This window comes from Pan paniscus, chromosome 15, assembly GCF_029289425.2.
Source record: "Pan paniscus chromosome 15, NHGRI_mPanPan1-v2.0_pri, whole genome shotgun sequence".
NCBI lineage: Eukaryota > Metazoa > Chordata > Mammalia > Primates > Hominidae > Pan > Pan paniscus.
Genome location: NC_073264.2, coordinates 52,615,266 through 52,627,905, shown reverse-complemented (window position 1 = coordinate 52,627,905; position 12,640 = coordinate 52,615,266). Strand labels below are relative to the sequence as shown.

General features: G+C 41.8%; 1 protein-coding gene and 1 long non-coding RNA gene across 4 annotated transcripts in view; one reads left to right on the top strand and one right to left on the bottom strand.

Annotated features, from left to right (window-relative positions):
• FRMD6 (FERM domain containing 6) overlaps positions 1-12,640 on the bottom strand; it is a 366,574-nt gene that overhangs the window by 241,012 nt on the left and 112,922 nt on the right. For both annotated transcript variants that reach the window (XM_063596208.1, XM_055097578.2), the window contains one exon: positions 662-741. The gene's annotated coding sequence lies outside the window, so the exon portion shown is untranslated. The remainder of the gene's footprint in view (positions 1-661; positions 742-12,640) is intronic.
• Positions 1-12,640, top strand: part of LOC117975929 (uncharacterized) — a 198,545-nt gene that overhangs the window by 161,390 nt on the left and 24,515 nt on the right. Inside the window, exons 3-5 of one of the 2 annotated variants that reach the window (XR_010109804.1) lie at positions 1,967-2,092; positions 7,207-7,336; positions 8,042-10,012. This is a non-coding gene — a long non-coding RNA (uncharacterized LOC117975929). Of the gene's footprint in view, positions 1-1,966; positions 2,093-7,206; positions 7,337-8,041; positions 10,013-12,640 lie in introns of those variants that run through there. The other variant, XR_010109805.1, reaches the window with a different exon arrangement.

Below are 12,640 nucleotides of genomic sequence, written 5' to 3'. Positions count from 1 at the left end.
TCATTGTACAGTTTCTTGTCTAGTTTTGCTAAGTTATACCCCTCATAAAAGAAGTGCAGGAACCCCAAATATGTAAATGTCTCCTTTTCCAACCCAGAGGGTAAGCATGTAACTGATACTAATGTAACCGACACCTACTTAATGTTTCCCAGACTCTTAATAACTTCTTTTTTAAAAACTTATGATGGTGTCTTACAAGAAGTCATTGTTGGGCTCTTGAAACATTTAGAATAAAACGGTGCATCAAAGGGACCAGTCTTCTGGTCAGGTTATCATCTGTGTTTTTGAGAGTGTTCTTACCAAGGCAAGTGTGTGTCTAGAGTACAGGACACGTACATAAACACACACACTGTAAGCAAAAGTACAGAAAGCACAGGCACTGTCAAGTCATGAAGAAGTGAGTTTCTTCCCAGCCCTGACAGCAGTGGCTGTTACATTGGACAACCCAAGGTACCCGCTTCCCTAAAGAATAAATCATGAGACAGATCAACTTCAGCAGCAGAACCAAACTCCCTCAGCAGTTTGGGCTGGTTTGCAGACAAATCAAATTATTTAAACCCTTAGATGATTCTACTGTGCCCATTGTACAGGAATTTAACATTAAATTTGTCTTCAGAATATATTTCATAAAAAAGGGTAAGAACAAACATTTTTTTCCTACCTGCTGCTGGAGCCACCAGGAGCCAGGCTGCTGCTCTCAGAATGGGGCAGACTCCAGGCATTAATCTTCAGCTCCTGCCCCTGGAACCAGAATCGTCGAAACAAAATTTTCAGTTGCTGTGAGTAAGCAGGCTGTTTACTTCCAGCCACTTCTTTCCCATTCCCATGGCTTTTTGAGTGCCAGAGTGGGGTGCTCAAGGAAGAATGTTTGGAGAGAAAGGGATTGAGATTGGGGGAAAGGCCAGGAGAAAATAGTGTTAGTTCACCCAACACCCTTCCTTCAAGGAGGAAAGCCCTCTTTCTCCAGTTTTAATTTCTCATAGAAGATCTGCCACTGCATTACTCATATAATTGCTACATTGCCCCTTCACAAACAGCAGACATAACTTTTTGGGCGAGCCTCCAGATTTCTGATGCATGCCCGTACCTGTCTGCAGAGATATTGCTGTGCCTGGGAAAATTGGGAGGGCAACATACCCACCCAAAGGGAGGACCCAGTCTAGATTATTAATCAAGCTCTCGGGATAAAATATACCACAAAAAAAGCAGAGGCCGGTGTGAGCTTCTCCATCCATAGGGCATCCACCTCATTCATGGGATCACTGGTTAGGGATCGAACTTCGTTCAAATAGATCAGCAGCTACACTTTGTCAAGCTTTGACTTGTTTCCCCAAAGAGGAAAGGAGTAGCAAGGATTACTATCACAGAAAGAATGTGGCTTTCTTACTCCAGGCAGTCAATGTAGGAGAGTCAAAGATGATAGATGTGCAATTAGAGTTCCTTTAAATTCAATATCATGAAATACGGTATTTAAGAAGACATTTCAAAGATAAGGCAAGCATTATAGAAGCTCCATGTTTGATTCATTCCTAGTTTCCAAGAAGGTGGCAGTACTACAGTAGAGAGGATATAGAAATAGGGCAGAAGTTGTTAAGTCTTGCTCTGCTGTTGACTACCCATGTGACCTTGAATAAATCCCTTAAACTGATTTCCAAATAAGCAAAATGAAAGGATTGGGCTGGAAGACTGGCACAATAACAGAACACCATCTCTCAGTTTTACATCTATTCCATCTTGTTTTTGTATCAAAACTTTGATTTTCCTTTGCAGAATCTCTCCTTCCTCTCAGCCGTCGTGGATGTTGTTGACACCACCCCCAGACTTCTTCAGAAGTGGGCCTGTGGCCAAGTCTAGCCAATCAAAGTTACTGCGAAAATTTCAGAGACGGGCTCCTGCCAATGGGAGTCATCCCTGGAATTTTTGCTGGGAAGGGAGGTTCTCATTCTGCTGTGGTTTCTAATCATAGAAGCAGAGCCTAGGGCTGCTGGTGGCCACCCTAGGGAAAGAGGAACTGCCTGAAGATAAAGCCACTGCAGAAGAAAGCAGATCTGGTTACTACATCGTTTGAACACTTCATTCAGCCATGACGAAAGTAAGCATTTCCCTCAGATTTCTTAAAAATGTCCTTTATCTCCTTAAGCCCATTTCAATTAGATTTCTAATACTGGCACTAAAAAAATTCCAGCTAATATGAATTTCTTCCTACTTCCCTCTATACCTATCACCACCGCTTTTTAACATTCATATCTACAGTATCAGTGGGGGGATTTCTAGGGCCAATAAATGAGTTTCCTTTTGCTTCACTCTTGGAAATGTGTTTCAAGGCTAAGCCTGCATAGCAGAGAGATGTCAAAGTAAGGCAAATCCTGGTGAAAGACTTTAAAAATCTTTCATCCTTTCTCTGAATATAGTTATTTGTAAAAAATATTTTTAAAAAATAATGCGCAAAGGTGAAATGTACAAAGCATAACTCCCCACCATTTGACCTTCCAACAATAACTATGGATAACACTTTAGTGGCTTGCTATTCAAAATGTGACCCATAGAACAGCAGCATTGACCTGGAGCTGGTTGGAAATGCAGGACCTCAGGCCTTAATCCAGTCTTGCATTTTCACAAGATCCCCCAAGTGATCTGTATGTAAATCAGAGTCTGAAAAGCACTGGCTTAATGTAAAGCCATCTAGAGATTTTTTTCATATAGTCACCAGCATTTTTTCCAGTACCTATAATTTGTTGATTTTGTATTTTACTGATTTTGTAAAGGAAATGTATATACAAATACAATAAACCAAAAATAATGTAATCAAAATTCTTTATAACAAGCAATTCATTTACAGGGACTGTAACTATAAGCCAGTTATAAAGCTGTGACAAACCCACACTAGACCTTAGGATACTATATACAGTAACAAACAATACTGGGACTGTACACGCTAGAGCAGCAGGTCTTCAACTTGAGCATTCATTGGGACCACCTGGGGGTCATGTTCATGATTCCCAAACCCATACTGAGAGTTTCTGATGCAGTAGGTCTGGGGTGAGGCCTAAGCATTTGCATTTCCAACAAGTTCCCAGGTAATGCTCATGCTGCTGGTCCCAGAACAACATTTCTCCAGTACTTCAAAAACAACAACAACAAAAAAACGGTTTTATACCCTATATACTATCCTGAAACTTGCTTTTTTCACTGAATATTGTATCTAGGACATCTTTCCATGCCTAGCATATATAGCATTGCATCATTCTTTTTAGGGGCTGCAAGGTCAGAGATCGTTAGGGATATGACAACATAGGTTAAATGACAAAAGAGAGAATGACTGGCATCTTCCACATAAGGACAAGCATACCCACAACCAGAATCATCCACTTTCAACTTGAAATAGGCATCTTGTGATTGAGTCTATAGATCAGCAAAGCTCTGGACTGACCAGGAAAGAGATTAGCATTGTATCAGTGTCCACGAAGATACAAGTATGAAATTTGATTCCTTTGGGAACTATTCTGGTCTTTTATTTTTTCTATGTTTTCAGTGCCAGTTATGATAACAGGTATACAGTAAGAACTTCATAAATGCCAGCAAAGTCAATAAATGAAACCATCAATGCATTGAATGCACATAAAAACTCTACACAGGAATTCTTGATACAGAACTGCTGCACCATACTGCATACTGCTAATGCTTAATAGTTAGATAGCCCTCCTCAGTCCATCAGACTCCCACAAAGAAAGTGATCCAACTTGCAGGCCGGGCATGGTGGATCATGCCTGTAATCCCAGCACTTTGGGAGGCCGAGGAGGGCGGATCACGAGGTCAGTAGATGGAGACCATCCTGGCTAACACGGTGAAACCCCGTCTCTACTAAAAATACAAAAAATTAGCCGGGCATGGTGGCGGGCGCCTGTAGTCCCAGCTACTCGGGAGGCTGAGGCAGGAGAATGACGTGAACCCGGGAGGCGGAGCTTGCAGTGAGCCGAAATCGCGCCACTGCACTCCAGCCTGGGTGACAGTGAGAGACTCCATCTCAAAACAATTAAAAAAAAGAAAGAAAGAAAGAAAAGGAAGTGATCCAACTTGCAAACTTGCAAGTATGGTTGGAACTTCAAGGGGAAGTCTGGCAACAATCAGGTCTGGGATTCTGAGGCAGTTCCCTGGCCATCCCTCAGCTTGACTGCAGTGTGCCTGCTAAATGTCACCTGTTGTTAAAATGCTCTGGGCTTGGACTTCCTCACCTCGGGAAAGTTAACCTGTTGAAAAGGTTTTTCGCTTAGGTAGAAAAATACAGCCATATAAATAAAATATGAAGACATATATCCAGCATATATAATCTTCAACCGAGCCATGCCCATGATTCTGTAACCACACATGTGATCACCACCAAACAAAGGATGGTGTGACTACGGTATACCCTAGAGGATCACATATTGAACAGAAATGCAGAAATTTCAAATGCAGAAATTAGAAATCTTTAACAGCTACATTTTGTGTAAGAAGGAGCCACACATTGGCGCTGATTTAGCTAATTACTGGTTTTAAACTCCATCAGGAAGACCTAATTTCACTCACTACACAAGTATTTAATAAACCTTCTATTTGCCTGGTATTGTGCTTGATATCTGTGATACAGCTATATGAAATGTGGAGAAGACAGGTACATACTGTGAAGGAATCTAGTATGAGAGACAAACAACAAAATCTAGGATTATGCCACCTGTGTGCATAGGTAAGTTGAATAAGATGTGTACTGATGAAGGGCTTACCAAGCCCAGCTTGTGGGGCATCAGAGATGGCTTCAAAAATAAAAATGGGGCTTATGATAAGTCTGAAAAAATGAACAGATGTGAACCAGGCAGGCTCCATGAAGCACGTTGTGCCAGAAAGTGTAAGCAATATATTCAAAGGTGTGGAGGTGAGGAGAGGCATGGCAAGCTTAGGAAATTGCAAGGTGTCTATTGTGACAGTAGTGAAGCATGTATGTGGAAGTCTGCTGAGACACTAGATTTAGTCACTGACCAGCTTTTTATTTATAAGAACGTCCTGGAGGCAACATGGAGACTGGGAACAGGAAAACAGGACCAGAGCCAGGGAGCCTAAGTCTGAGGCTCTCACAGTGTCTAAGGGAGCAGTGCTGGTGGCTGACATCGGCTGTGGGGACCAAGAGATGGGGATAGATTCAACTTAGATTAGGAGAGAGGATGCATGGGCATTGATGACTGGTTGCATTAGGAAACTGGGGGAGGTCCTGTCTGAGGTCACTCTTAGCCAAACAGGTATGGTGTACTGGATCTAGGGCTTGTCTTATCAAGAAAACATAAATCTTCCTGCACAGTGCACAGTTGAAAGGGTCACTGTACTGGGTTGAATAGTGTCCCCTCAAAAGTCATGTCTACTGGAACCTCAGAATGTGACCTTATTTATAAATAGGGTCTTGCAGATGTAATTTGTTAAATGAGTTCCTATTGCATTAGGATAGGCCCTAAATCCAGTGACTGGTGTTATTCAAAGAAGAAAAGAAACACAGATTTAAGAGAGAGGATGCATGGGCATTGAGGGCTGGTTGCATTAGGAAATTGGGGAGGTCAAGGGTGAGGACAGGGGATGAATCCAAGGACACATCAGAATTTATGTTTAGGTGAATAAGAGAGCCAATATAGGAACAAATAATCTTGAACAGGATTGAGTTAGGGAGTGAGATGGGATGAAGAGATGGTCACAGGTACTGTTCCTCAAACAGGAATGGTGTACTGGATCTAGGGTTTGTCTTAGCAAGAAAACACAAATCTTCTGCACAGTGCACAGTTGAAAGGGTCACTATAGTGGGTTGAATAGTGTTCCCTCAAAGGTCATGTCCACTTGGAACCTCAGAATGTGATCATATTTGCAAATAGGGTCTTGCAGATGTAATTAGTTAAAAATGTGGTTATTGGATTAGGGTAGGCCTTAAATCCAATGACCAGTTTTCTTCTAAGAAGAGAAGAAACACAGAGAGACAGGGAAGAAACCCATGTGACCAGCAGAATTGACTTGACATGAGACTTGTGTAGGTGAGCTGTGAAGCAGAGCAAAGGCCGTGGAGGCATCCCCATCCCACATGGGCTTCTCTAGAAGCTGGTGGTTGGTGAGAGGCCCTCTGTAACCATGTTCTTAGACGCCTTAAAAGCCAACTGTCCACAGACACTTTTGAGCTTGGTTAAATGCTTGTAAAGAAAGCACATTAACTTCAATTACGCTGTGTTCTTCTGAGGACCTCACAGGGTATAAACTAATCCTCAGCTCATTTATCTTTGAGGCAGAAGCATCATAGGCCAAGTGCAGGCCCAGGAAGCTCCTCACCCAAGAAGCTACTAGTGCAGCCCTTTGACACTCAGAGAGTAGCTGTGTTCAACTAATGTCAACCAAAACCTCTACCCCATTGACTGCCTTTCAAAGTTTCAAAATTGCTTTGCCAAGTGATGGACATTGCAGTTGGATAGGAAGTGGGAGATGTGAATATGAGAAACTGGCACTCATCATCCACTTCACTTTCCCTCCATGGTTCACAGGCCGGAAAGCTAAAAACTGCATTTCCTAGGCTCTCTTCCAGCCAGGGTTTGATTTACAATTCAGTCCTCCAAATTAGTTGCACATGGGAGATTTGGAAGATGGAAGTGAGGGAGGGACTATCTTTCCTGCTGCTTCTCCTGTTGCTATTTGCAAACAGGTTTGTGGAGGCAGGAGCTTCTCTACAGCAGGGTTCCAGGACCCTGTCTCCACTGGGTGACGGCTGAGTGGCTATTCTGGTGGTGGTAGTGAAGTTTTCTTGTTCGTTATGTTGCAGCTAAGGTGATCTGTTCTTGGAGTTAACAGTTTCCAGGGCCCTGTCTCCACTGGGTGACTGTTGAGTGGCTATTCTGGTGGTGGTAGTCAAGTTTTCTTGATGGTTATATTGCAGCTAAGGTGATTTGTTCTTGGAGTTAACAGTATCAGCAGTGGCCTCCTGATTCACATCTGTTCCAGGCCATAGCAGAAGGAAACAGAGGTGGCTTCCCTGGCAGGTCAGATCAGCAATTCATTCTGAAATCATCTGGAATCCCAGCCTCACATCCCCCAACCCAAGCCTTTCCAACAATTTTGAACATGCCCAATTCCCTGTAAAGATATTCTTTGACTTATGACTTAAAATAGATTTTTTTAATGGAAAATCTTCTTTTTATATACATTTAACAGATTTATTGAACATCTATGTTGAAGGTGCTTTTCTAGACCTCAAACGCTAAGACAACATGGTGTAACGGAAATAGCACACACTCTTCATAAAGAAGCGAACTCTTACTCTGCCCCAGCTATGTGGCTTTGGGTGAGTTACTTAATCTCTGCAAGCCTCAGTTTTATCATCTGGATGAATATAGATATGACGAATAATTACCTCTAGGGTTGTTCTAAGAGTTACATGAAACAAACAATACATTCTACATAAAAGATGCTCTGTGTTCATTACCTTTCATTTTCCTTGAAACATGTAAAAATGAAATATTGACTTTAAATAGTTTGAGCAATATTCAATAGTACTGAGTATTAGTTTATTGTTTCCAACTGAAACTTTATCACTTCCCTGATTAAAACCCCATGATGGCTTTCTGTGACAGCTAGACTAAAATTCAAATTCCTTACTTTAGCCTACAAGGCCTTCACCAGCCTCTACCATACTCTCCAAATTGTCCTGTAAAACATTTCAGCCACGGGTACCATTTTTGTTCCTGCACATTGCCAAGCTCATGCCAATCTTAGAGACTTTGCCCTGGCTGTTCCCCATGCCTGGAATGCCCTTCCTCCAGGGCTTCTCATGCCTGCTTCTGTTCATGCAAGACTCCCTTCAAATGCCCCATCACCATCCCCCATTCATTTTTGAACACATGCTTCCTCCTTTAATCTTCTATGACACTTGTTACCACCTGGTGCTTTCTTGTATATGTGTGTACTGCTGGTCTCCCCAGTCAGAATGTAAGTACTTGCATCATTTGAGGAGAGACCTCAACTCTCTTGTTTGTTATTGCATCTCCAGTTTTCAGAAAGGTGCCCGTTGGATAAAAGATATGCAATACGTATTTACTGAATGAATGAATTCTTCAATCAAAAATCTCTGAAGATAATGGTTTAAAGAAAAACACTTCATAAAATTGAACTGTTACTGGTATCACTAGAGGTATTCCAGTACACAACTAAGCAAAAAATATATCTAGCTTTCAAAAAAATTTTAAGAACTGGAACAGGACAAAACATCACTGGATGCATTAAAAACCAACCAAGGCCAGGCGCAGTGGCTCACGCTTGTCATCCCAGCACTTTGGGAGGCTGAGGCGGGTAGATCACGAGGTCAGGAGATCGAGACCAGTCTGGCCGACATAGTGAAACCCCCCGTCTCTACTAAAAATACAAAAAATTCGCCAGGTGTGGTGGTGTGCGCCTATAATCCCAGCTACTCGGGAGGCTGAGGCAGGAGAATTGAGTGAACCCAGGAGGCAGAGGTTGCAATGAGCTGAGATCGTGCCATTTTACTCTAGTCCAGGCGACAGTGCCAGACTCCATCTCAAAAACAAACAAACAAAAAACAAACACAAACACACACACACACACACACTTCCTGCAAAGTTCCTTCTCCAATTGCACCTCTCTCTTTCCTAGATATAGTTGTATTATGCTTACTTCTGTTCCTTGGACAGGTTCTCCCACTTTAAGAATTTTTGCGGCTTTCCTGAATTTCACTATTCCCGGTGATTCTCTCCGAGCAGAGATAGAGAGAGTAAAATGCACAATGCCGACTCTCTGGTAAAGACAGGTTATAGAAACACCCATGGAGCACTTCTTCCAGACTCCTCCACTGCAGGTTGAGCTTTGTTCTAGAAACATGGATTGAGAAGCCTCTTCGTTGGCGCTGGAGACTGTGTGTGGCCTTCAGCCAAAGTGGGTGTGGGGTTCTGCAGTCTCCATGACACCATGTGCGAGGGCTGGCTCCAGGAGGCCCTGCACTCTGCTTGTGTGCCATGACATAAGCCCCAGTCTTAACATTTCAGATGGTCAGCAAATAGCTGTAGGGAACATCTGAAGTGAAGTCCAAAGTCAGGTAAAGCCAGATAATTCTACTGGAGGCAGCACCACTTTTATGTTATGGAAAACACTAATCAAGTTGAGACTGTTACCCTTTGCTAGACATCTTTTTCTTTTCTATAATGAAATGATCCCCATTCTTCAGTCCCTGAAACTTCCAACATTTTTGAAAAACAATAAGCGCTGAGGTTTCCATAACCATACTGCTTGCCTTCTGCTATACCCAGGGGGAAATGTAATTATAAATTATAAAATGCAATTTGAACAAACAAAATAAAACATAATACAAATTAGGGCTAGTTCCTGGAAAAACAACAGGGCCTGCTCTGCATATGCCCTAATCTCTGTTACTGATCTACTGGCAAAATAGCCACTCCAGGAAGCATTTGGAGGGGCCCGTGTGCCAGAAAGCACTCTCACGCTTTCCAATTGTCAGTCAAGTGACAGAGTATTCCTATGTCAGTCCACACATGATGTTCCAACCAAGCTGGCCCCTTTTCAGGGCCTGGGATATAAGTTGCTTGCAGTGTAAGAACGATAATAATAGCCAGCTTGGGTGATTGAAGGAAACCTGGAACCCAAGTGATATTCACTTAGGTGAGGTGTCTGTGTCCTTTACACCGTATACTTTTGCAAATAGTAGGCACTTTGATATGGCTTGGCTGTGTCTCCACCTAACTCTCATCTTGAACTGTAGCTCCTATTATTCCCATGTGTTGTGGAAGGGACCCAGTGGGGGATAATTGAATCATGGGGGCGGTTCCCCCATACTGTTCTCGTGGTAGTGAATAAGTCTCACGAGAGTTGGTGGTTTTATAAGGGGTTTCCCCTTTCACTTGGCTCTCATCTTCTTTTGTCTGCCCCCATGTAAGACATGCTTTTCACTTTCTGCCATGATTGTGAGGCCTCCCCAGCCATGTAGAACTGTGAGTCCATTAAAACTCTTTTTTCTTTTAAATAAATTATCCAGTCTCGGGTATATTTTTATCAGCGGCATGAAAACGGACGAATACATACCTCACATTTTCACTCTTACCTTTAAGTTTTGTATCTATAAGTATGAAACCTGCATCACATTGTTTTCATGAAATGATCTTTGCATGAATGATGGGTAAGTGTGATACTCCCTGAAACCTAGAATTTTGGTCTTAATAGATATCCCCCAAATATTTGCTCTTTACTCTTAGTATTTTACATGTGGTTTCACAGGAATTCCCTTTGACAATTATGCTTTCAGCATATCTTTTAGAGGAGCATTTATTGAACAATGGGTTACAATGTTTACATTCACTGAGGTAAAGTGAGCTATTACCCTCACCATCACACCGTGACATGCCACCACTGCTATAGCTACTATTATGGTTTCTCCCAGGTAACATCTAATATTTGCCAGGCACTGCTCTAAGCACCTAGCAAGTAGTAGCTCACTTAAGCCTCACAATATCATTGTGAGGTAGATGCTATTATTATTTCATTTTACCCAGGAGGAAACTAAAGTATAGAGAGGCTCAGGAACTCACTCAGAGACATCAGCTAGATGTACAGTGTCAGGATATGAACGTAGATAGGACATAAGTCTCCCCTAATCAATGTAGTCATTGTATATAAACATGATGCCTTCTTACCCTCAAGAACCACAGAGATGCATAGAGGATACATTTAGGCAAATAGATGATTCCAGTCCTGGAATTTTAAAACCAGTGTTTTAAAACAATGTTTTAGGTCTTAATTTTCTACACACTGGGCATACAGATTCATTAAAGAAATAAGCTAAAAGAAGATTGGAGAGGACACTCCTCTCTTCATATTCTTTCCCAATTCGTTTGTTTTCTGCCTGGCTATAAACTGTGATCCCCGTAAATCTTAGATTTGCAGTGACTTCATCAATTATTCAGCCTGAATTGTTCAGTAAATACACATGTACGTATATCCTGTGTTAGGCTCAGAAAATGTGGCAGCAGATCCCAAAATGCAACTGTGCTGTTTTTCATTGCTCTGCTGTTTTTCCCAGGGCCTGCTGCTTCTTCCTTCTTAGCACCTTGGCTCCATCTCTTACTCTTCACTCTGCAAGCCAAGCCCTGATTATAGCTCAACTGGGATGTTGCAACTGCCTTCTCTTGGGGCCTCCCTGACTTCAGTGATCCACTCCTTCCAAACATCCTGCATCCTGCTACCAGACTTTTTTCACTGAAGTATAGACAATTAATTGCTTATAATATCAAAATCCAAACTCCTTTGCCTGACTTGTGAAGCCTTCATGATCACACCCCACCCTCTCTATTCAATTTTCTTTCCCACGAAGTCAATACACAGTCACTGAGTCACTGTGAGCTTAACTGAAGAGGCAGCAACCCACATGCCTCTGCAACTGCTATTTTTCTCACCTTGGATGACCTCCCAATCACTCAGGTATCCAGCTTTCTAAATTTTACCCATTGCTCAAAAGCCCAGCTCAAGTCTCAGTTCTATTATTAAACTTTCCCTACTCTTGCAGCAGCCAGCTTTCACTTCTTTCTCTTACCTCCTATTAAAAGTTAATAATTATTTACATGACAGTAATGATGAGCTAACTTCTATTGAGCACTTCCTATATACCATATCCTGTTGGGATAAATAGTTTTATTATTCCTGTTTTGCAGATGAAGAAACACAGGCACAGAAAAGAAGACAATTCTGGTTAACACCTGATTGTTTGCTAATCATTTTGTGTGATCTCTCTGACTAGCTTTCCACTTCCTTGAGAGCAGAGACTAAGCTCATATTTATCCTGTGCCTCCTACACAGCTAGCAGAGTGCTGGGTGCAGTATAAGCGATTAGTTAGTATAGTTGGGTGGTCATTTATACATGTCGATGTTATGCATCTCTACCCTACAAGAGTGACCATGGAGGGTAAAATTTCTACCCTATAAGAGTGACCATGTTTGTACAATGTGCGCATAAATGTTAAACCAACCCTTTAGCGCACAATGATGAATGGTTTGGGGGAGTTTATGATCTAAAAGTGGCCCTGTGTGATTTTTTTTCTAAGTTACTCTCACTACTTCCATCTTCTCATTCACTTGAAACGTTAAAGATTGGAAATCACAGATGGGCTGTCAGTAATTAATGACATAATTAACTAGCATTTTTGGAGGGCTACAAGGTAGGGGAGGTTGTTAATTCTGCCCTGGCCAACACCTGGGTCTTCTGATTTTATTAAAAATCAGGTGGCAGCAAAATTTTCCCAAGGAACCAAATATTTGTACCACAATATTATAGGTTTTCTCCGAATTTCTTCTGGCACATTTTTTTTCTTTTGACAACTATGGTGTGTATAGACCTAAATTCATCAAAGATAAATATTACAGTATAACTGTCAATGCAAAGGAGGCAAAGACTATGATTTAGACCGAAGATAGCATCCCAATCTGTTTTCTCCTCGTGGCCCCTGACTTCCATCTCATAGGGACTATGCCTTTTTAGTTTTCTTAAGGATACCAAAATATGTCTGCTAAAATATTCTCTTTCCTGCAATAGTATTTTTTAGAGGCATAATTATTTATTCCATTCTTCATA